The sequence below is a fragment of the Panulirus ornatus genome, chromosome 8 (assembly GCF_036320965.1).
Source record: "Panulirus ornatus isolate Po-2019 chromosome 8, ASM3632096v1, whole genome shotgun sequence".
NCBI classification, from domain to species: domain Eukaryota; kingdom Metazoa; phylum Arthropoda; class Malacostraca; order Decapoda; family Palinuridae; genus Panulirus; species Panulirus ornatus.
In genome coordinates this window covers 13,949,351-13,975,314 of record NC_092231.1, presented here as the reverse complement: position 1 = coordinate 13,975,314, position 25,964 = coordinate 13,949,351, and the positions used below count along the sequence as shown (strand labels likewise).

Here is a 25,964-nt window from a genome sequence, read left to right as displayed (position 1 = left end):
TCCTTACATCAGAGTGTGATAGACAGACTCCCATTTTCTCGCCGTTAAACGTGCACATTCAAGCTGGAGACGAGAAGAACGTGCACATTCGGTCTTTATATGACGTTAAAACGGTCGACAAACTCACGTGACCTGTATAACGGAGGACCATGGTATTCTGAGACCTGGGAAGCATCTTAGCTGGTATGAACATTACGAATGATGTATACGATGGAGTCCGTCAGACTGGAATGGTACTAATGGGTTCACAAGCCAAGGAAGTGGCAGTATGCTTAGGGACGCGGCTAGGATGCTTCGGGCACCACACTAATAACCAAGTGCCAAAGTACCATTAACGGAAACACAACGGCCCCTGGAGAGGCCAAGAACAAAATATAAAAATCTCGGCGATACCAGCAGACGGCACGGTACCAACGGGTATAAAAGAAAGTGATACGAAAACGAGGAAACAACAACAACAAGTAGATACTGGTAAATTTTGAACTCTAATCTTATTCGTACGTAAAGTGTTCCTTGTTTGTGTAGCTTGGGCTGGAGTCTTATTATAGTGCTACCGGCCAGTGTGACACAAGGGATAAGCTGGGACCTACAAAAGTCAATATCCCATGTAAGCGCACAGATAACCTTGGTCACCTACTACGGCCTCATATATTCGAGCCAAATCAAAGCCTTTGTTTACGTAGCCCAGTGGAAGTGCCATGTGCTGAAACTTGAAAGGACTCTGGTGGAGCTGCTGCTGAGCTGAAAAGGACGCTGGTGGAACTACTGTTGGGCTGAAAGGACGTTGGTGGAACTGCTGATGGGCTGAAAAGGACGCTGGTGGAGCTGCTGCTGGGTTGAAAAGGACGCTGGTGGAGCCGCTGCTGGGTTGAAAAGGACTCTGGTGGAACTGCTGCTGAGCTGAAAAGGACGCTGGTGGAACTGCTGTTGGGCTGAAAAGGACGTTGGTGGAACTGCTGTTGGGCTGAAAGGACGTTGGTGGAGCTGCTGATGGGCTGAAAAGGACGCTGGTGGAGCCGCTGCTGGGTTGAAAAGGACGCTGGTGGAGCCGCTGCTGGGTTGATAAGGACGCTGGTGGAGCTGCTGCTGGGCTGAATTTTGGCGTGTTGAAGACTCACCCAGACCCACACTCGCGCGTGGGAGGAGGATTCCAACCACTGAAGAACGATGCATCGTATGTGTGACGCCATCCGCCACAATGTGAGGCTACTGTGTACCTCTGTGGGCTCAACGACTAACTCCTGGCAGACAGGAGGAGTCAGGGATACTCCAACGTACCCCGAAAGAATCTAGCTTTTGATTTTCCTAAGCCGTACGAACTTGTACTGTACTCTGACTGCTTCTAATGCTTTCCTACACGTTGTTGGAGATGCTGTGAAGAAGTGAGGGAATTCTCCAGCGCTCGCATCTGATTTTCGCTTAGGAAAATCCATTCGACTAAATGAAATCCTAAAAGCACTACACACAGCGTGTGGGTAATCCTGGTTTCCCCCATTAGCCATGGTATGTGTTGCCTGACACCAAAGCCATGTTCATAATGCTGCCCTTTCAAAATGGTGATCGTTAGTGGTTTTGGTATATATGGATTCGGACTAAGCCTTGCTTTCACTATGGATGAAAAAGAATACAATTGCTTACTTGTCATAACAAGGGAAATTAAAACTTCCCTCACTCATATATTTACGTCATTTTTTTCTCTATTTTCCCTACACCACTTCCTTCCATTTGGTCAAACCATCTTAGCGCTACATAATCTTCACACGTATACATTCCTTTTTCTACTCCTCACCCTATTTAGCAACTTCCTTCCTAATGCCAGCCACTCTGCCAGCCACTAATCCCTGTCCTTGGCAGTCCATAACCCGCACGAGGCAAATCCCCGGGGTAAAAAGGAGAGAGAGAGAGAGAGAGAGAGAGAGAGAGAGAGAGAGAGAGAGAGAGAGAGAGAGAGAGATACCCAGATTGAAAGGGAAAGAACAGATAGAGAAGGAGTGTATGGCAGAGAGGGATGTAGGCGTAGCGTGAGCGGGGATAGAGCAAGTGTGTAGGATGAATATACGAGATTTTTCAAGGGCCATCCTGCTGGACTGTTGGAGACGGTGCGTCGGGGGAAGTGGTAGAGAGGACAGAGTTTAGCCCCCGTTAGCTTTTACAGACGTATTACTGATTCACTGTCGTTTTCCCATTATCATATAATCATTTCCCAACACGTACGTATATATTTTCTTTTCGTTGGAATTATTCAGTCGGTCACTCTGCCCAAACATTTGTCTGAACGATGATGTGGATGATCTCTTACCAATTTCTCTCTTTTTTTTTTCCCCTGTCGTCTTTCCCCTTCCAAGCCTCTCCCATTCTCCATAGGCAACATTCCCTTTCCCACTGAACCTTGCTCTCATAATTGGGAACATGCGCCTTCATCCTACCCCTTCCCTGGTGACCCACCATCCCTAAGCCCTAGCGAAACTAAAAAATCTATCCAAAGATAGACACCTCATCAACGACACGACCCTGACCTTTCCATCCTCCCCTCCCATTGTGTTTGTCGCTCATCACCTCCTATTACCTCGTGACCTCTCGGTTCATCGTCCCACACCCGTGTGAAGCCAAAAACTCCTCCCACTACACTGCTCCCTGGCACCAGTTTATCATTCACATTCCGGACGAAAGGAAGATTCTCTTCTCTTCTCTCGCACTGGCCTACAATATATAGCTCACTGTGTCTATTTTTTTTTCTCTCTTTCCGTAATATGCTCATATGGTTTCCCTCTAGGCCTAATGGGAACAGAATTCTTAAAATGCTGTCAAGTTGATGACCTAAAGGACAACAGAAACAAATCCACGATAGGTAATAGTGAGGCGTCGACAGGTTTACTGAAGTCTTAAATGAGGTTTTACTGGATTTAGAGTAAAGTTATCTGATCAATTTGAGCGTATGTTGGAGCGCCAGGTACCAATGGCTGGTTGGTAGTTTAGACTTACTTTAGGCCTATCAACTGCCAGGGTTCATTAAGGCCGTCAACGTAAGTTACATCCACCAACTGAAAAGTCTTTATCATCTTCTTCAGGTGTTCAAGATAATTCTTAGACCACATACACTCCCACTATGCATGTGGCCTATAGTGAGCGCCAGGGTATTTAACTGTGAATTGTAGGATTTTAGTTGCTGACGAGGAAATATATTGCGTCTGTTAATGTTAATCAAGTTTAATGTATTTCTGGTAAAGCTAAACTGCCAGACATTTTGAATTTTGCTTAACTTTTTTTTCTTTTTATACATATATCTATCTATTATTCATTTCTCGATATGTTTAACATTTTGAAACTTCAGTAGACTTAACGCTTTATACAGACACTTACGATATAGATATGACATTCATCTTATTCTTCCTTTATATATAATGATCTGATGATGACAGTAAAAATGCAGTAGCGTAAGGCAATAAAACCACTTCTACCAACCTGTATATCGCGTCTGAGTCTCTTTCCATCTGTTGATCAGCTTCTGATCCAATCATTTTGCTTGCTCTGCCTTTACCATGCTTGCAAAGACTCCAGTGTTGAACGCTGCTCCTTGTGGTACTCTATACAGATCATCTTCCTCGGATATGGTTCCGTTTGCAACTACTTTCATCTTTCTGTCAGTTACAAACTTTTTAATCTATCTTCATATCTTCCTATGAGGACCAGAGAAATCCTCCTTTGACTCCTTCCTCTGTTCCTTCTTTTAAAACGTGATGATACAGGAGGGGAGGCTTTCCAGCCCTATCCCTGCTTCCACCCCTCTTCGTAGCCAGCCAGTATCTTTCTCTCCCATCACCCTTTCTCTCCCGTCACCGGGGATAAAAGGTTAAGATCTGTTCAGTAAATCATTCATCAAACGTGACGTAGTAAAACAGAAACAAATGTTTGTTATGCAATCGCACCTGATACGTTATATGAAGATGATAAACCATTCCAAACATCTCACATCCATCAGACCAACGTAATCATTTATTATAATTAATGAGTCGCTTATTTGTAACATACACCTTGTGTCATCCACCTATTAACACACTCTAAATTAATCACCTGCTTTTAACTTATCAACCCCTGGCCATCTCCACACAGTTTATCAGCAAACATCCCCTCACTTATAACTTGCCACCAAGGCATCGCAGCACCATCTATCAACTACTTATCCCATCAATCTAGATAGACTTACACTTACCCATCACCAGACGAGGAGCCACAACCAGAGTGAGAGTGTATATACGGGCTTAGAATTATCTTCAACACCTGAAGAAGGTGTTGAACATCATTCAGCTGGTGGATGTAGCTTGACACTGATGGTCTCAAGGTCCCTGGCCAGTTGATACAGACCTCAAGCCCAAATAACCAACCAACAGACCGGACCATCACGTAACCACCTTCCCGTCGACTCATCGCTTCCCACCTCCCCATTGCAAGTGACGCTCCTCCCACACATTATGATTACTGAAACGGTATCTATCATCATGTCCTTCTGTGATTTCCCGTACGTACGTAACACAGCTTCTTATTCCCCTATAGTACATCCCACACACACACACACAACCTCCCGAGCCAAATCTCCCAGGCTTTAGCACAAAATTTCCCTCTCTAAACTTTCTCTTTTATGCGTCCTTAATGAAGATGAATTCTTAACCTTTCTCGTCTACTAATTGTTATGGCTAATGATCCCAGGGGAGTTCGTGTAAATTTCTGGCGGAGACAAAAAAGAATTAAGTTTTCGGTAACGTGTTTCTCACGTGAATATATATATATATATATATATATATATATATATATATATATATATATATATATATATATATATATATATATATATATATCTAAGGAGGCAGTGGATGTGTTAAACTTGGTAATGTGAGGCGTCCGGCTTTACTAGCGAACAGGAGCACCTCTGGCTCGGTCCTTTGTTGTAGGTAATGGTGCTGTTGTTGTATGTGATGTTGCTAGTGTGTCACAACCATTTCAGACGTCGTCGTTGTTGTTGTTGTTGGAGGAGGAGGAGGAGGAGGAGGAGGAGGAGGAGGAGATGATGACAGTGACGCTGCTGATATGCAAGTGCTGATGTCATTAGTAAAAGTTGGCAGCGGTATTGAGTGGTTTCATTGTCATTTCTGTTGTTGTAGTAGTAGTTGTAATTGTAGTATTAGAAGTAGTAGTAGTAGTAGTAGAAGTAGTAGTAGTAGAAGTAGTAGTAGTAGTAATTGTAGTCGTGGTAGTGGCATTTGTTGCTGTAAGTGTTCTTACTGTGGTAGAGGTAGCTGGGGTACTATTGCTGTTGGTATTTTATGCACTGATCTGCCCATGGATGTGATGGTGATCACAGTGTTCGTGGAAATATTGCCTTGGTTGACTGTGTCATTGGAATTGCTGGCTGTTGTTCATATATCTATATATTGGTGATGGTGGACGTATTGCGGGAGCTGATGGCCATGGAGCAACGATGTTTGGGGATTTTGTTGGTGTTATCTTCATGGCATTTGATGCAACGATAGCGTTATTCAGAGCAGCTGAAAACACCGTTAGTGTTAATGGGGATATAAATCATTAGTGAAGTTAGTGAAGATGCACCACAACAGAAGATGCCATACCAACATGAAATTATAAGCAGTGAGAAAAGGTACAATACATTAACCTAACAGTGAAAACAGTACTGATCAGACATGACAGAATGTGTTCCTAGACTGCTGAAAACCACTTCAATTCTGCTCTACATAAAAGTATGGTGAATAAACTGGATCTTCAGGCAGGAAGGAGAACGTTATAGATAGAAAGGTAACGGAGTAGAATAAGAAAACGAACAGGAGGCTTTTCGAAATGGGCTGTGCTGCAAGAGTCTTAGAAGTACTGCTTTCCTAGATTTATGGAAAAGACTTGCCCGAAGGATTGAATTCAAACCTGAGCATTTTTGCAGATGATGATGCTAAAGTCGTAAAGTAAGTGGAGAATGACGAGAATTGCATGAACTTACAAGGCTGGGTGACCCCAGGTAGACTTCAACGTTGATTCCATTGCAAGGTAATGAGGATTCGGCAGAGTGAAAGAGAAATGTATTTATGAAACTCTTCGCAGATTACCTTGGGCCAAATCTCGAATATGCTTCTCAGGTTTGATCACCACTCATGAAGATGCATCAGAAATGGGGGCAATAAGTCTATCCTTCATGGAAGAGAGAAGAGTTAGGTGTGACTTGATAGCAACCTTCTGTCTTCTCATAACCAGTATGACGAAGTCGACAACGAACAGTTTCTCGGAAAATGCAAAGGTAAAGCAACGGGAGACCATAACAAAACACGAAGCCAAATCTTTGATAATGAAAATGGAAAGAAGTACTTCCATAACACCAGAGAAGTGGATGAACGAAACAAGTTAACTAAAGAAACTAAAAATGATAAGACAAATAATAAAGTTAGAAAATGAAATTGTACGACTGTAGATAAGTTTCGAGAGATGGAGATCCACGAGTGTTATGCACCCTTTCCCTACCGCACAAATAGGTTAGCAATAGTCAGTACAATGGCAGTGGGAATTACCAGCGAACTGTACCCGACAATAGTTAAAAATAAATGCTAAAATGGAAGCGATAGTGACTGCGGTGACGACGAGAGTTGACAAAATTGTGAGCAAGAAAGAGAAGAGTGACACTTCACGGTGGCAGAAAGACACAACGTCGTTACAGTAATATATGAAAAAAAAAAGTAAAATAACTCGACCCTGGACGCTGCACTGAACAGCAGGAGTCTCAAATCCTTTGTGTGTAGCTGAGGGGAAAAATCCTCCCAAGAAGAAAGTCGGTCCCATCTTCACTCCTGCGTCTTTTGTAGTCTCGACGAAGATTTCATGCAACAAGATTCTTCATGATCTGAGAGCTTGCACTTCTCCGCCGGGGAAATTCCTCCCTCACAAACGTTCCCTGCAGCTCGACCTGATTTCCCTGTCGCAAGCCAACCTTGGCACGTGTTTCTGCCCATCCTCCAGAAGGTTGGTGGAGAACACAGTCGCTGAAGGGAGATAAAAAGGACCGTAGGTCATCCCTGTCTGAGGAGACAGGAATAACCACAGGGCTTCCCCGTCAGAGGAGACGGGTACGACCATAGATCTTCTCTGTCTGAGAGTGTTACAACGAACAACATAACGACAACGCGGGGGTTACTTGTGAACGACAGAGGGTGACAATAGCCATATGAGAGATGATGAGGATGAAGGCAGTGAAAACAACGGGCAAAATCAACAACTTCGGTGAAATGCACTAGTAACAGTGGAAGATACAGTGACAACAAGACATGCTGGATATAAAGAGAGAAAAAGGGAAATAGAATGAGAAAAAGGGAGAACAGAGTAAAAAGAAATTGCACCTTTATGACAGCGACGTAGAGGTACGATGAAGTAATAACTTGGTAACATACAGTGACATATCACTGATAATAAGCGACAGCAGAGTGACAGCTTTTCTGTAACATATCACTAATAATAAGAATACGGAACTGTAGAATGACAACTACAGTGACGTATCACAAGAAGGGACAGCTTACTGATGATTTGATTCAATTGATCATAACAGTGAAATAATCAACAACAAACGCTAGGAATATAATGACAGTGAGGACAAGCATGTTGATCAGTGATGACCAAGTGACAACAGAGGTATAAGTTACAGTGCCAAACAGTAATAATAACAGGTACAGGTAATTACAGTACCAGACAGTACCAATGATAAAGGTACATGGACGTTACAGTATCAGACAGTAATAATAACAGAGGTACAAGTAAGTTACAGTACCAGACAGTAATACTAACAAAGGTACAAGTAAGTTACAGTACCAGACAGTAATAATGATAGAGGTACAAGTAAGTTACAGTACCAGACAGTAATACTAACAGAGGTACAAGTAAGTTACAGTACCAGACAGTAATAATGATAGAGGTACAAGTAAGTTACAGTACCAGACAGTAATACTAACAGAGGAACAAGTTACAGTACCAAACAGTAATACTAACAGAGGTACAAGTAAGTTACAGTACCAGACAGTAATACTAACAGAGGTACAAGTAAGTTACAGTACCAGACAGTAATAATGATAGAGGTACAAGTAAGTTACAGTACCAGACAGTAATACTAACAGAGGTACAAGTAAGTTACAGTACCAGACAGTAATAATGATAGAGGTACAAGTAAGTTACAGTACCAGACAGTAATACTAACAGAGGAACAAGTTACAGTACCAAACAGTAATACTAACAGAGGTACAAGTAAGTTACAGTAACAGACAGTAATACTAACAGAGGTACAAGTAAGTTACAGTACCAGACAGTAATAATAACAGAGGGACAAGTAAGTTACAGTACCAGACAGTAATAATAACAGAGGGACAAGTAAGTTACAGTACCAGACAGTAATAAAAAGAACAACAACACAGAAAGAGCAATCGACAACTCAGTAATACTAAAGAATATCAACATAATGATATAAGGTTATAGTAAAAGCACGGGACAACACAATTATGAGTTGTAGTAGGACCACAGGACAACACAATCATAAGGCTATGGGTTGTAGTGGGACCAAAGAACAAGACAATCATTACAATACTATAATACTATAATACTATGAGGTTGCCAGATGCTCAGTGGCTAATACAGTTGTAAGAATATGTGGTGGCTAATACAGTTGTAAGAATATGTGGTGGCTAATACAGTTGTAAGAATATGTGTTCGTAGTAAGATCAGTGGATAACAAAGTTATGATAATCTAAGGTTGTAGTTAGATCAAGGAACAACAGAGTTATAATGATACGTGGTTGTATCAAGATCAAGGATAAACGAAGTCAGTATAGGGTTGTTGCAAGCAGGGATAACAGTGTTGTGATATTATGGGGTTATAACAACAGGCAACATATTGACAGTGAGGTAAAGCATAACGAGGACAAAGGTCGACGCCAGCAGCATGGTAAGAACAAAAAAAAAAAATCACATTTGAGGTGAGGATAAAAGTTATGACAACAAGGCTTATATAAACCACAGCTACACGGTGACAACAGTAACAATACCTCTGGCTAATACCTCTCAAAAACCTTACATTAAAAGGAAAGAAAACGGTGTCTAGCCGTTGTTGTTGTAGGAGATTAAACCTCCCTACGACTCAGGAGGTGAGGGCCCTATGCTCTAGGGCGGCTGCCCCGCCGGTGGTGAGGGACCTAAGCACTGTGCCTAGGGGGTTGGGCTGGTTATCCCACCCGGTCCCCGCGAGAGCCAGGCTCCCGCTCGGTGTCTAGCCATATTGACAGAAGGTAGTACGCACATGTACATACAGAACGTGCCTTCTATAGGCATTACTTTGGTGCTCATATACGAGAGCTGGCTGCATGCGTGCCCACTACCATTAACTAGATCATGCAATACTCGGCAAGCTGGTGCGTCACATGATTACTGTGTGGCCGTCGGCAACTCAAGGGTGGGCCGTTTTGATAACTGTTTCTTTCTTACACCTCGAAGCTTTGGAACTCTCTACCGTCTCATGTTTTTCCCAATAAGTATGACCTGGCACATTTTAAAAGACAAGTTTTTCAACCTCCATTATTCGTTTATATATATATATATATATATATATATATATATATATATATATATATATATATATATATATATATATATATATAATCCCTGGGGATAGGGGAGAAAGAATACTTCCCACGTATTCCCTGCGTGTCGTAGAAGGCGACTAAAAGGGGAGGGAGCGGATGGCTGGAAATCCCCCCCTCTCGTTTTTTTTTTTTTAATTTTCCAAAAGAAGGAACAGAGAAGGGGGCCAGGTGAGGATATTCCCTCAAAGGCCCAGTCCTCTGTTCTTAACGCTACCTCGCTAACGCGGGAAATGGCGAATAGTATGAAAAAAAAATATATATATATATATATATATATATATATATATATATATATATATATATATATATATATATATATATACATATATATATATATTAAGAATATATATATATATATATATATATATATATATATATATATATATATATATATATATATATATATTTATATATATATATATATATTAAGAATATATGGTGTGGGAGGAAAGTTGTTAGAAGCAGTGAAAAGTTTTTATCGAGGATGTAAGGCATGTGTACGTGTAGGAAGAGAGGAAAGTGATTGGTTCTCAGTGAATGTAGGTTTGCGGCAGGGGTGTGTGATGTCTCCATGGTTGTTTAATTTGTTTATGGATGGGGTTGTTAGGGAGGTAAATGCAAGAGTTTTGGAAAGAGGGGCAAGTATGAAGTCTGTTGGGGATGAGAGAGCTTGGGAAGTGAGTCAGTTGTTGTTCGCTGATGACACAGCGCTGGTGGCTGATTCATGTGAGAAACTGCAGAAGCTGGTGACTGAGTTTGGTAAAGTGTGTGGAAGAAGAAAGTTAAGAGTAAATGTGAATAAGAGCAAGGTTATTAGGTACAGTAGGGTTGAGGGTCAAGTCAATTGGGAGGTGAGTTTGAATGGAGAAAAACTGGAGGAAGTGAAGTGTTTTAGATATCTGGGAGTGGATCTGGCAGCGGATGGGACCATGGAAGCGGAAGTGGATCATAGGGTGGGGGAGGAGGCGAAAATTCTGGGGGCCTTGAAGAATGTGTGGAAGTCGAGAACATTATCTCGGAAAGCAAAAATGGGTATGTTTGAAGGAATAGTGGTTCCAACAATGTTGTATGGTTGCGAGGCGTGGGCTATGGATAGAGTTGTGCGCAGGAGGATGGATGTGCTGGAAATGAGATGTTTGAGGACAATGTGTGGTGTGAGATGGTTTGATCGAGTGAGTAACGTAAGGGTAAGAGAGATGTGTGGAAATAAAAAGAGCGTGGTTGAGAGAGCAGAAGAGGGTGTTTTGAAGTGGTTTGGGCACATGGAGAGGATGAGTGAGGAAAGATTGACCAAGAGGATATATGTGTCGGAGGTGGAGGGAACGAGGAGAAGAGGGAGACCAAATTGGAGGTGGAAAGATGGAGTGAAAAAGATTTTGTGTGATCGGGGCCTGAACATGCAGGAGGGTGAAAGGAGGGCAAGGAATAGAGTGAATTGGAGCGATGTGGTATACCGGGGCTGACGTGCTGTCAGTGGATTGAATCAAGGCATGTGAAGCGTCTGGGGTAAACCATGGAAAGCTGTGTAGGTATGTATATTTGCGTGTGTGGACGTATGTATATACATGTGTATGGGGGGGGTTGGGCCATTTCTTTCGTCTGTTTCCTTGCGCTACCTCGCAAACGCGGGAGACAGCGACAAAGTATAAAAAAAAAAAAAAATATATATATATATATATATATATATATATATACACACATACATACATCGTTAATGACGTTTCAGTTAACATGTAAAAAAAATGAACTCTTACCGCTAAATATTTCTGTTGAACTAAGTGGGTTACTGCATGATGAAAAAGAATGAATAAAATGACATTTTGGGCCGTGAGAGGCAACATCAGAATGATTTGTTTTCAAACAACAGATAGATTCTCCGCGCGTTTATACATTTCCTTCGAATGAGACTCCATACAGTAGTAATCCACAAGAGCATTATAGATGTAGTTATGTAGCCATACTTACATGAACGCACCACGAATCAAACGTCTGTTAAACATAATGGTTCCCCTAAGGTGACTCCACGAGTGCCTGTGGAAAATCTTGAACACCGCTAGACCATCATCACTGCTCAGTTATTGTAGGAAGTTGACACAGAGGAGAGAGCAGCTTTAGTGAAACAGTTTCATTATAGTTATGATGTCAGCAAGTGTGACTTGGGCCCGTGAAGTTGAACCTCTTGCAGAACTCTCCAAATATTATATATATATATATATATATATATATATATATATATATATATATATACATATATCATTCTCATTCTTAACAATAGCAACTTCGTTTTCGGGGTGAGCTGTCATATGTGTTTGAATCTACTTGGCTTCATAGATTTGTATCATCTTCCCAAACGACTTTCGACGAATATATATTTGAATGACTTTGTAAACTATGAAGTATTTGAAATAGCTCCTCGTATATACTCCCATTTTCACATCAAATAAGCTGTTACGAAGAATGTTTGTTCAAAATATCTCCCTCACATCTGACGCCTGATCATTCAGCTATGCTGAGCCTGTGCCAAAGAGTGAGTAGAGAGAGAGAGAATGATTTACTCTCGCGCTAAAAGAATTCCGAGTCCTCTCCAATATACTTAAAATCTCGGCAGATGTTTAGAAATCTTTCCCTCCCCCTTCTGGTTCAAGGATCAAATAGGTGTGTCGCATGCGTTGCTCTGAATGAAGTTGGGGAACGCAGAAAAGTATGTGTGAGCGAGGCCTGAGAAGCTCTGTGTGTGAGGTGAGGCGTGTGATGCCTCCCGGCCACTTCACGAGTCTTGCCAAGCGGCCACCATCCAGGGAGAGGTTGTCGATGCAAATCCTGCTACTTCTTTGTCCCGAGACCTCACCTGGCCAGTCTCCCAAGATGGCCTTTTATTTTTATTTTTCCTTTGTTAGTTGAGGCCTTCATCAAGGCCATACCATTACCGCTATATGTACCCTAGCCTGAGCCAGGTAACCCATTTCATCGACCAAACCGTTAAGGGTCGACGAACGACTGGGTCGACTGTGGATCGACAGCCGCAATGAGGAGTGTCGAACCTATGCACTCGACCCTAGGCAGCCTGCGGTTGCGTCACGGCCAAGATCGGCCGACTCGCTCCACCCTCGGGAGTCCATCAAGTTTATTCCGGTGGTCAGATGCACGTCCATGCCAGTTATCGTCTTCGTCAGTTCGTCATGGGATTTTGTCCTTCACCACTCCGATGACCTGCCAGGTACCTTGGCCTGCAGATGTATTCCCTCATATAACCAGCTACTCACGTGGCTACACAGTGTTTGCTCCAGTAGCAAGATGAATTAACTAGGACTGGCATTGATGTATATAACCCTTCTAGTTTTCCTTTATTACATAACTTGTTGTTCGTTCGTTCATCTCGATAATCTACAGAATATGGTACCTTCGTTTTTCTCCTTTTTCCTTCGTAGTGGTGAGAATGACTCCATTGGACTAAGGTATTTATTTCTTGCCTCCTCTTCTCCTCTTCCTCCCTAACGGGTAGGAACGCGCTCTGACCCGACACAGATGGATCAGGTCACGGCTCTAAAGTGCCGCCTCATACTTTTTGCATCGGCGACCAACACACACAGGCTTTACAGCTCGTGTATCCTGGATTTTCTCAGCAGCTGCACATGCGCACTCAGGTCTCCCCAGAAGCAAGTATTGACCAACACGTCCTGAAGATGACTAGACCATGATGACATTTGACCTCTCCCTTTGCAACCACATCTGTTTTTAATCACTCTTATACACCTTCAGTTAAGCCATCAGCTAGGGGTAAAAACACAGCTATAACACGGGGAGGCAATGAACTGACTCATTTAAACGGGTCGTCCGGTGCATAGCGCTACGGATGCTCCGTGACACAGCCGAGAGGATTGACCGACTGACTGTCAGGGGGGCGCCCGGGAGAGAGAGAGAGAGAGAGAGAGAGAGAGAGAGAGAGAGAGAGAGAGAGAGAGAGAGAGAGAGAGAGAGAGAGAGATTATCTTCAGGAGGTAATATCAAAAATCATATTCATCTACGGAGAAAAAAAACTAAAGCGACATAACACATCGTAGTCCCGACGGAGAAGCCGTGCCAAGATATCGCAGGGAGGATACATCATGAATGTCTGTGGATGAACACACCTGGATCTTACGAGAGATATAACAATACAGCCAAGTCCTGGAAACACGACATACGTATCATAACTCTGAAAACTGCAGTCAGTGCTGTGCAGTGGTGTCATGACTTGTGGGGGAGGACAGAGCTGTCAGTTGAACCTCAACCTCAGGTCCGAGCCGCCTGTAAATCTCCCAGGCAGAAGTAGTGATTACGAAATTTTTCTCAGTATGATCCTAATGGGTCACCGAGGGCTGTATAAAGCCTCGACTGATGCCAGATGTCGGGGGGATCGGGGTCTGTCTGTTGATGAAGCTGGTGGGTCAGTAAGGGCAACCGAGGCTTGGCCTGGTCTTCTCAACTGTGGTTCACACACGACAGAACACTGAGGGTAACAGATGACCCTCTGTTTCCCCTGAAAGGTATACCGTTATCTAAGCCTCTTCCTTCCGGCAGCCTGTGATCCAGATGCCACTGAGACGAGTCCGAAAATCCTCGGATATAATGGAGGCTGGAGGGATCTCGCTGCTACCTGACGTAGGGGATGACGGATGGTGGGTTTTGAAGGGCTACAATGGGTTGGCCTGGATGGTTCTGTTGAGAATGGGACGCTGAGGACAACGGGGGGGATCATGCTGGTTTTCCAGCGGGACTGCTGATGACACCGGGTTGGTTATGGTAGGGAAATACTCCGCCTCTAACACAAGAAAGACTTGATGTTGTTGCGACGCTCGTGGTTACATAACACTGCTTCTCTCTCTTGATGGGTTCCTGATACTCTTTAATGACATCTGATGAGTCAGTATTAGTAATATCCTCTACGGTGTTTAATTACCGAGATACACGATTCTAAGAGTTAGAATCATAGTCTTGAATTTTGAGTTAAAACCTTCTCAGTTTTGGTTTATTCCTTGTGGGAAAAATTCTAAGTTAAACTGGTAACATGAATATAAGTCTAAAAAACAAATAGACTTAACCAAGCTGCAAAGAACTTTTAGTTTTTCAATCCCTTCTTTATATATGCATAGGAAGTATTGTTAGTTATATTTTCTTGTAAAGCTAAACTTTTTTCCCTTTTATACCAGACGTCCCAGTCGTGGGCCAATCAGGCCTCCTGTTGTCTGTCTTTTTCATGTAAACTCATGTAAACTTTTGCTTATTCCCAGGTGAAGGGTTGTATTAGCTTTCAAGTGTGCTACCTAACAAGATCATTGAATCTGACAAATTGTACAAACTTACGAAGCCTCTCGAGAGCCATCGCTGCCACCTTAAGAATCCATTTACAAAACTTGAGAAATACCTTAAGCCCACAACTGTATAAAGTAGGTTGCTTTACGTACGATAAGATACGTAAGAAAATCCTGTGCTCAATAACTTTTCACACATCGATCTTATACATGAGGGCGACATATTGTTACTTTCATCTACATTATCATTTAGCAACATATAATCATCAGCCAGTGCAACTCACTTCAGTCACTCCTCTTTTTGGTGTCACCGCTTTCTATACATCACTTTAAAGCGATAAACCCTCATCACAAAACAGTGTACACGTAAGCCTTAGTGTATCATTTAGACCAATCAATACTTTTCGGTTAGGTAATCTTCCCATGGCGCTGCGAGCTCCATTAAACCTCACTTTAAGCTGTGCTTTGCTCCTGCACCAAACCAACGGACATTATCATTGATGTCATACCACCAAGGGAGGCATAGGTCTACTGTCCCGTCCTACGAACACTTTACTACGTTGGAGATTAGGAAGATTTATATCTATGATTAATACCGTAATGTTAATGTTGAACAGCGTTGCTCCTACGGTGCACAGCTGAGCTATCAGACTGGACACCTTCAGTTCCGGCTGTAGCTCCTGTGATGGTGAGGCTTGAAGAGATCTTTTGTAAAAAGGTGACCATGTCTTTCTATCCGGTGGGATATCCAAACCAAACTAATGATCACTCGAAAGGTGATGTTTGAATAAAAATGTGGGTATGTTTATGAAAAGACGGAATTCTCTACAAGTAAGAGAAGTTCAGACATATGTCTGATGTCTTGCAAATGTCCCATCACCAGGTAGGCAGACACGATGTCTTGGAAGTTTTCGTAAGGTCTTGGTAACGCCACATCTCTCACCACAATAAACCGCTGACAGTTTACACCTTCTCACAAACTAAACTACGTGAATTATAAATCTTTACTCCTGTCCGATCAGAGAGGATTTAATTCATGAATGTTTTGCTGAACCTTTGTCTCTCTCACATTAAAAGCATGTCTGCATTGCGAGCTTTAGAGAAAGGAGAATAGATACACTTCCTACCGCGACTGTTTGATGCGAAGACTACATTTAGTACACAATCTGGCGTACTACGTCCTATGTAAATAAACAGTAGCATAGAGTGTCTCTCTAACACAATTGGTTAGCCGGACAGTGAGGTTCCTACACAGGTACCTGTAGAAGCTGCTGCTGGAAGTACCTGGATTTTGAGTTACATAGGTACGCAGACCGCGCAAAGCCAAGGTCCAAGTGAGGTGGTCTAGCCTTAACACTGCTTAAGGAAATAAGGCTCACCACAACCCTGCCAAACCACATGTTGCCACCCAAGCCAAGCCCACCAGACCTAACACAGCCGTGAGTGCAACAAGGCATGGTTGTGCAACTGACTATCTCAAGCTAGACGTTAGAGGATAGTTAGGGTTCGTGAATCTTAAGTTCCGCTTACTATCTACGGTTCAGTAGCTCACTCACGTACATTCACACCATTACAGTTACCATACTTAATCACTCATTGTCAATAGTTCAGCTGTTTTCCCGAATCTTGTGTCCATCAGCCTCAACGCTCGCATATTAATAACCAAGCGATGATTAATTTACCTCCATTAATCACCATTATTAATGACTACCATAGTCATCAACTATGAGGAAATCAAACATTCTCTTTGCATATTACTATCACTAATTGTCAGCTCTGGTCATTAACTATGATTAGATAAGCCATTCATTCCCACTTGCCACTATCATTGTTATCAACGATGCTCATTTACCATCATCAGATCAGGTGTTCAGTCATGATCATCACCCTTTGCTTGAGTCCCCATCACACCTTTCATATACATTGTATGCCACCCATGGTCACCCAACACTACATAATAAACCATTTGATAACTAACACCACTATCAGTGTTATCATCTGTGGACACTCATTATCATGAAATCATCTGCTTCAGTTACATCATCAACAAGATCTGATCTCCGATAAGCTTTTACTAAAGCTCACAGCTGGAGCAACTGCTAAGCAATTAATCATCTTAGGTCTTATGGGGTTGTAAGGGAGAGGTAGCGAGGAGGCAGAGGCAAGAAAGGATGAGGAATAGCTTTATCTACTGGCTGACATCCACTCTGAAGCTGTCATGTATAGCACACAAAAACGACGGCTCCGTCTCCACAGTCAAGTCTCCCGGAACTTTCCGTGGTTTTTGCTGACTTCTTCACATGCCATGGTTCAGCCCAGTGACAGCGCGTCGCCCTTTCTATACCATATCGCTTCAATTCACTCTGTCCTAAGCGTGCCTCATACCATCCTGTATGATCTGGTTCGAGTCCTCATGGCACCTTTTACTTCATCTCTCCACCTCCTTCTTGGTTTACCCATTCTCCTTGTTCCTCCAACTTCCAACACGTATGCCCTCTTCTTTCACTTCTCCTCACTCATCCGCTCCATATGGCCAGACCATGATGATAATAATTACGCTTACATGAACGTTCAAAATCATCCTAGCAAAGGTATAATTTTCTCTCGTCGTTTACAGTGTCGCAACAGTTTACATATATGCAGCATATTCCTGATCATTTCTAGCCAAATGGATATCGACGCTGATTAGTTAGGGCAACAGGATACAGGTAAGTTATTGCTACGACATGATGCTGAGAATATTTCATGTAGTTGCTTACTGAGGACCTGGAGTGAAGCAGGTTGGATTATCAAAGTGCAGAGATATTTGTAGAAATTACGATGACATGTTATCAGCACGGTATTTTTGTATGCTCCAAACGTGAGGTGGGAGGTTGATGTCATCAGTCCTGGACGGAGCTACATAATTCTTCCCTCCGTCCGTTGTGCTTACACAGCAGATGTATTCACGACCGTAGTGGAACTGCTGGTTCAGGACAGTGTACAATAGGCAGGCGTTCCCTCTCTGAAGCGAGTGCTGACAAACGATAGCTGGAGGGATGCGATCGGCCGCAGTATTTGCCCGTGGTCGACTTTCCTCACATCCACGGCGTCTCCGCTGTTGATATTACTCATACTCTTTGCTCACTATGTTATTCCACTGACGAATAATAATCCTCAGTTCTGTTCTCCCTGGAAATACAGTCTTCGCGCGAGACATGGCAGCTATCAGCTCCCCATCTCTGCCACGTCAGTCTCCAACAGCCATACGGTCCTTTCTGCCGTGAAAGAAACTCATTATCCCTTTTTTATTACTGGATTAAACCTTTCATGCTATCTGCTGCTGCAGTTTCATTCGTATACCACTGAGTCACAACTCATCAATGTAATTGTTTATTCCATTCAATTTCGTCCGGCTGCAGGAAACAGCATCTCACTCGATCAAGGGGATAGATTAGTCGGGTCAGAGACGCTTCCTCCCTGGACCACCACGCCTGGAGCAAGACCTGGGATGAGGTGGTCTCGCAGGTAGTTACTGATTTAGTGGTCAATGTTGCCAGTCTTCCCTGGCCTATTCCCGCAACCCAGCAACCTCGTCGTTCTTCATCAGTCGTTGCGGACGACGGTGGGTGGCAGACTGTACTGGGAGACTGTCCGTAGATGAGAGTGGGTGTTGAGCAGTGGGAAGGGGTTGGGCTGTGTGTGTGATGCTGGGTGGTGGTTGGCGGGCTGTGTGAATCATGATGGTGGATAAAGGTGTGTTGTGGGGTGTGGAAGGTGGTGGATATCGGCTGGGAATGAGTCGTGGATGGTTGTGCAACTTAGATGTGTTGAATGTGATGGTGAGTTGTGGATTGTAGGTTAAGATGGGTCATGGGTGATGGTGAGTGGCAAATTGCGGTTGGAATTGGGTTCTTGTGGATGGTTGATGGGGGCGACTGAAAGGTATTCTGGATGAGGCTGGATGGAGGATAGACGCGATGGTGGGAAGTGGATCGTAGATGATGTTGGGTGAACGCCGACCATATGTGATCATGGGTGGATGTACACCATACATGAAGGCAGAAATAAGTAGATACCAGGTTGTGGATGATGGTGCATGGCTGGTAGGTAGGCGAGTGGTCTGTTGGTGATGGTGAGTGATGGAGAGTGGGTGAAGATGGGTCGTGGATGGCAGTAGGAGGGAAGTGAGCCTTGGATGACTGTTGGTGGTGAATGATGGGAGGAGGCAAACCATGGGGGGAACGGTGGATGATGGATGGATAGTGGATGTCGGTAATACAGGTGGTCGGAGGTGCATGGAAGTGAGAGCTGGCACACCAGGCGAGGGTGGGTAATGGACGAGAGGACACAGAAGTGTGTGGATAATGAAGGTAGGCGGTGGGTGACAAGGACGGTGGGCATGAGGCGGACAAGTGATTACGTGTAAGTTGATGGCGAGAGATATGGATATGAATGGAAGAGGGTAGAGTCGGAACAGGTGGACAGTGGTGTTCAGCAAGGGTGTGCGGTGTTTAGAGGGAAAGAATGTCGACAGTGTAATTCGGAGATGATGGGCGGAGACGAAGGGAGGGCGGTGGGAGGATATGTGGTAGTGAGATGTGGATGGTAACGAAATTGATGTCTAGCAGGTTTGGAGCAGGAACCACGAGAAAGCTGGTAGCGAGAGGAAGGCAACGAGAAGAGCAGGTGGAGAGAGATATTGGGAACAGTGAAGCGACGATGGTAGCTGGCGGTGGGCGGGAACGGGCAGTGTTGGGGGTCGGTCAACTGGAGGAGTTGAGCGGTGGGGACAGTGGTGTTGGTGTGGGGAGGAGAGCGACGTGAAATATTGAAACGCGTGAAGTGTTGCTGGGAAAGGTAGGTGGCAACACGAGAGAGCTGGCAACAGTATGTGAAGGTGTGTAGCAGGTGAAGGTGTGTGACACGCAATGATGGATGGCAACAAGATGTAAGTACCTTAAGGCTGTGAGAGGCTGGCAGAGTTGTGGTAACAGATGATGGTAGGTGGCGGATGGCAGTAGGAGGAGATGGATAGTAGGGAACTGTGAATATATGGAATCACTGGATTCCGGGAGAAGATGGTCAAGAAAGATTAGGGAGTTAGGAAGCAAGGGAGTGGGTGGTGGGTTGAGGTGGGTGACACACACAAGACTACTCAAGAGAAGCCAAGACGAGAACAAGGGAAACAATATAGGCAGCAGGAGGAGAGGCCCTTCGCTGGATGTGGACGGCAACTTGGAGTGGGCAAAGCCGGAAGGATGATAAAGTAACAATGGAAGTGGGAGGAGGTGAGAGTAGGCTTGGAACGTTGGTGGATTAGGGGAGACTGTAGAAGGCTGGAAGATCTGAAAGGATATATATATATATATATATATATATATATATATATATATATATATATATATATATATATATATATATATATATATATATATGAGTAGAAATGAAAATCTTTCATTCGTCAAATCACTTTTGAGCAATGCGTGTCATCATTCATCTTACATCACAACAAATTCAATTTCTGGCATGGCTGTCCAAGGTGTCAATCCTATAACTTTGATGAAAGTTCAAAAATTTTCACAACTGAAAATCTACAAAAAACGAATACATAAAAAGATGAACTCTTTACTTTCAGAAGCACCAAATAACATACACGATTCCTGAAAACGTAATTCACAATTGGTCCAAGAATAGCCAATAAATTAGGCTTGCGATGGATGGAAGAAGAAAAAGAATGACTGAGAGAGGAAATGAATTTCTGACTACTGTTGTGTGTGCCTTTGGTCATGTCTGTTCTTCTGTCAGTCCACAAATGAATGAAAGAGGAGTGGTGATTGCCTGCAATTGTGGTGGGGAGGCGGTAAAGATGAGTTGCCTTTTGATGAACTTGATGATTTCCACAGTGAATCCTGGAGATACAGAGGCCACACGTATAACTTACCTATTCTGTCGTTTTGACGCAATAACTTTCCCTGAAAATTATTGTAGCGCGTGATCTAGTATATGCATAAAACCGCAAGAAAATGAAACACGATGAGTTCCAAAGTGCACTTGCGTGTATTAATCACATCGTCATGGGAGATACAAGAATGAGATAGAAGACGTAGAACGGTATATAAACTAACTGTTCTGAACTTTGAACTTACCCCTGAGCTTTGAACTTTGTTTCACTTTAACCTTTTGTTTTGTCACTGATATATTGAAAAAAATGATTATTCACAAAGACATTGACATTACCGAATCTAATTTTTATAGAATAGCGTCCACCCGCTTTCCTGCTTCAGGAAACACAACATTATGATCCATTTCCTGCCACGAAGGTACAGTACAAAAGACTATACCCCAGAGATGAAAAGAAATAATTGATCAACTGAATGATTTATGATCTGCACCCACATCTCGAGGATACGATTTTACCTTAGAATTTAATTCATTCTTTTGGTACTTTTCAAACACAAATCAAAATCTTCCTCTACTGGTTGAAAAAAAAATGCCAATAGAAAACGTTTCCCGCAACGGACTTTAAATCTTTTTATTAACTTGATTCCTTTTATACGATTGAAACTGACGTATCACCCCACCACATACGTGATATTGTTCACATGTAGAAAAAAAATCTATATAATCAAAAGCATGATATAATGAATCTATTGATTGCCTTTACTCAAGAGTTTCCTTCACGAAAACGTTTTTGCCTTCCACGCACGCACAACGTTTCTCTAAGTAACCGAAAAGCATATGCAGTAGTAGTAGTAGTAGTGGCAGAGGTACACATAGTCATAGCATTGCACTATCTCGAGCAGCATAGACTGCAGGAGACCACAGCCACTCGTCGATTTCCCGTCCTCAGACAAGCTGATGTTATGTCGTGGACCAGCATGACTTCGAAGGTTGGATACACACACACACACTGACGCGGGTGCAAAGCCGGGCACATACACTGAAGGGTACGTCTGTCACCAGTCCTCTACTAATTAATTTCAGGTGCTTTTGATCTTGTTAACACGAGCACGAACAGCCAATTAACGTCGGGGCAGGAGGTAAATTTGCGTCCTGAAGGCAACATTTAATTACATGCATTTTCAGTGACGAGTTCAAAGTTGTTAAGGTGCAGGAAATATGCCAGAGAGTACAAGTGGAAAATATGAATTCGTTTTTTCCAGACGAGCGTTCCCCCCTCAGTAGCTGATGTTAGAGCTGCCTAAGCCAACTCTGCTCGTCTCTAACTCACTCTTAATATTCCACTCGTGATTTTCGTCCATCAGTTAAGAGTGATGTGAATATTCTTGGGTCAGTGAGCAGCATAGCTATAGGGGAAGTTTCTTTTTTTGAGATCCTCATTCTGAGAATGCTCTTTCAGAATATATCATTAGCAGTTCTACTAAAAGGCTTTACAGTTGCTTCAACAAGACCTTTGATAAAATGTCTACAGTGACCATTATTTTCCCCCTCCCCCGGTTTCTATTAAAAGAAATTCTCCCCCTCAGTACTCATTTCCTGACCCCCCCCCCCCCAAAAAAAAAGAAAAGAAAGCAAGAAAAGACATACAAGTCATAATTCAACATCTACCTGAATGGAAATTTTCCTGTATGATTTGCAGAAACTCCTCACATATCATGCACGTTGGATCTGTATGACCCACGGTTCTGTATATTCCGCGAATTTGGGAATAATAGATGTATATGAGAGAGAGAGAGAGAGAGAGAGAGAGAGAGAGAGAGAGAGAGAGAGAGAGAGACAGAGTTATTTACGGGTTACTTACGAAAAGACATATACCTGGGCCAAAGGAGTCGAAATTAATAGGCACTGAAGTGTTTGTCCCACTGCTGCCAGCCTTCCCCCACCCTCCTCTCAGTATCCAGGAGGGTCCTCCAGTTTAACATATTACCATGGTCTGTGGCTGCCTGTCACCTAGTACTTACCTCTCCAGACAAAGAGGTAACACATTCCCTTTAAATACACGTAAGGGAGTTAGCACTCTTACTTTGATGTTGGGTCTTCCTAGCACTATGGACTCCAATTGACTGTCAATATATCGTCATTAAAACTTAGTTTCTTTCCTTGAGATTCGCTGCCGAGTTAGGAATCGTTGTGGCGTTACGGTCCTCGATCAACAGCAAAGAAAACATCCATAATTAAGGCGTCTGTCATGCTGGAATAATGATGGTCTCTCTAATTGCCAAGTCAAGGACTGCAACACACTTGTTTTTTTCCTTCAAGCAACTTTCTGTTCACTGCCAACCTTCAGGGTTGCCAGAATGCGACTTCCTTGTCATAACCAAATTATTTACGACTATGTCCAGTTCTCGTATTATAAAGACTTTCAAGCTATCAACTCAGAGTTCCATTATGAAGCTATCTATATTAAGGGAATTGCCTAGCGGGCAATAACCCTTTTGTTATCAGATTTTCATTGTTTTCTCAATTTCTTGAACACTAACATCATCCTGGCCACCTAAATAATATTTCCACAGTTGATGCAAGGTAATCCGGAGTCAATTGCATTCGCATCTTGGATAATCGGTGAAAGTCTCCCGTAAAGGCAGAGAGGAAACTAGGCAGATGTACACACCATGACAGACGCAGTGTGGTCATTACTACAGTGTAAGAACACATCTCATCTTTTCCATTTAATCCTTCCCAGGTCAGCCCTCATCCTTGTCTCCTTATAATTACCTATCTTAGTGTATGAAGAGGAAGTTAAGCACTCGAGGATCTCCATCTCTTGACCTTTCTTTATTGTAAAAACCAACTTTTTAAACTTCTCTCTGCTGTCCACGTTCATAGACTCATGATTTGGTTCATTCCATTCGTCCACTGCTCTTATACAGTAAAAGCACTTGACATCTTTTGTAAAACGTGTCTTCCTTCATTTTATGTCGTGGCTTCTATTCATTATATCTGGCATCTTTCACAGAACTGTTTACTGTCTGGGGTTTAGAAACGTAAAAATGATTATCAAGTCACTTCTCACTCTAATCTTCCATGGTGAAAAACTTCAAGGACTTGAACTCTTCCTCTGTAACTCAGATCTCTTCTTTCTAGTACCATCTCTGTTGTCTTCCTATGGATCTTCTATATTAGTTCTTCGTGATTCTTTAAGTACAGTGAAAAGCGTGTCCTAACTTTGGCCTACTGTACAGTGTGAATAGCTTGTCGATTGTTTCCTTATTCATGTGCTTGACAATAGTCTTATTATTCACCGACAAACTTCGTTTTCTTTACCATTTCCAGGAGATGGGAATATTGCGACAGTTTGAAGACGATGTCAACTTTCACGTCTCTCCCGCACACAGACTCTCTCAGGTTATTTCCCTCTCAATTATCGATACTCGCATCTCTCTGTGCCTATAGTGATTCGGTTGGTGACGATGTTACATAGAGTTTTGATTCATTTATTCCCTTGTCTATCTTGATAGTGAAGGGTTTAGTCTGAACGTCTTTCTTTGCTTCATTAGGCCACGCGACTTCGAAGGAGTGAGTTGGTCTGTTTTGCTCTCTGTGTCTTGTTTTATGAACCTGACCTTCCCATCGGTGAACCTCAGACCATTATTCAGACGCCATTTTTCTTGTTTACCCGCCACCTTGTGAACGGCAGGCCAAACAAAAGTAACCATGGTTTCCGGCTGTTTCTCAGAAAGAGAGAGAGAGAGAGAGAGAGAGAGAGAGAGAGAGAGAGAGAGAGAGAGAGAGAGAGAGAGAGAGAGAGAGAGATGAGTGCCATACCCTTAAGTAAACCACAAGGAAATATCCCTGGGCGCTTCCTTTGTTGGTTCAGTGGGTCATCCCATTAAGGGTTCCATTGGAGACAGGAGAGAGAGAGAGAGAGAGAGAGAGAGAGAGAGAGAGAGAGAGAGAGAGAGAGAGAGAGAGAGTTATACAGTATAAACTATTACCTGTCAGTACCTTTTCTACTGAATTCAAAAACCATACTCTTCCTGTAGGTTCGGGTGCCATTTCTGTGAGGCATTAAATCCCGGCTGGGGATGTGAGCCTTGTCGGAACGTCTTGCATACGTTTAAAGCTTCCTTGCGAACCCAAGCGTCATTTCCCCTATAATCCTCAGGGCTCTGTAACATCCCATGTCCTTCTATATTGCTGTTTAATGTCTGTGTCAACACACGTCCCAGCTTCCCCGAGTGTGCCTCCTATACGCGTATAGTCATTATCTAATCTGTTTATCTTATACGAGACGCGTGTTACGCTAGTCCCATTTGAGCCTTTGACTGTGTTTCCTGAGATCTACCTGATGCTCCAGCATTACTGTGTTGTAAACATTCGGCCCCCTAGCGGATGGTTATAGCACTGGCAATACTCCCGGCCATTGGATCGGAATCCCTTTGATAAATGATTCCATCCTGCAAGACTTGTTCTTGGAAGGGAGGAGATGTTGCGAAGGTTAGGCAACACCAGAGTTAACAATGTTTGGATAAGTCGCTGACATAGTAATGAGAGGGGCTCTAGTGGTTGCTGGGCAACGTTCCTCCTACCAGCGAATATCTGGGTCGTTTTAACACACCTGACTCTCATGTACACTTGAGGTTGGCTGAAACGTACGTGTGTATGTTTCTCGGATAACATTGCTGTTACCCGAGTGAAGCAAGTCAAGAAAATGTAGAAATGTGTTCCGGTTGAGACGATCACCCTTTCTGAAGTGGTTACATTCATGTATAAACCAGGTATCAATTATGAATGCATAAAGGCAGGACTCTTCTCTTTAAATAAAACGGAGAGAGAGAAAAAAATAGATTTCACCAACTGTTCTCTCACCCGCTCCCTCTCCTGTCGCCCTCCTCATATCACGCTTGTAATCATTGTCCCGATTCTTTTTTTTTCTAGCACACACGTGAGTCACTTGGCCATTTGTATATGCTGACACTCTTCTGATGTTCCCCTTCTACCATTAGCCTGCCTCAGTGGTCCCGTTCATTTCACCCTGTTGCTGTACCCATGTTATTTTCTCATATGTCTCACCCTTTTACCCCTGATTGCCTTACATCCCTGCCATTATCATTCTCATTTC

The 25,964-nt window shown here is 43.0% G+C and overlaps 1 protein-coding gene across 1 annotated transcript in view; it reads right to left on the bottom strand.

Annotated features, from left to right (window-relative positions):
• Nucleotides 1-25,964, bottom strand: part of LOC139749677 (uncharacterized) — a 147,142-nt gene that overhangs the window by 16,650 nt on the left and 104,528 nt on the right. The window lies entirely within an intron of this gene.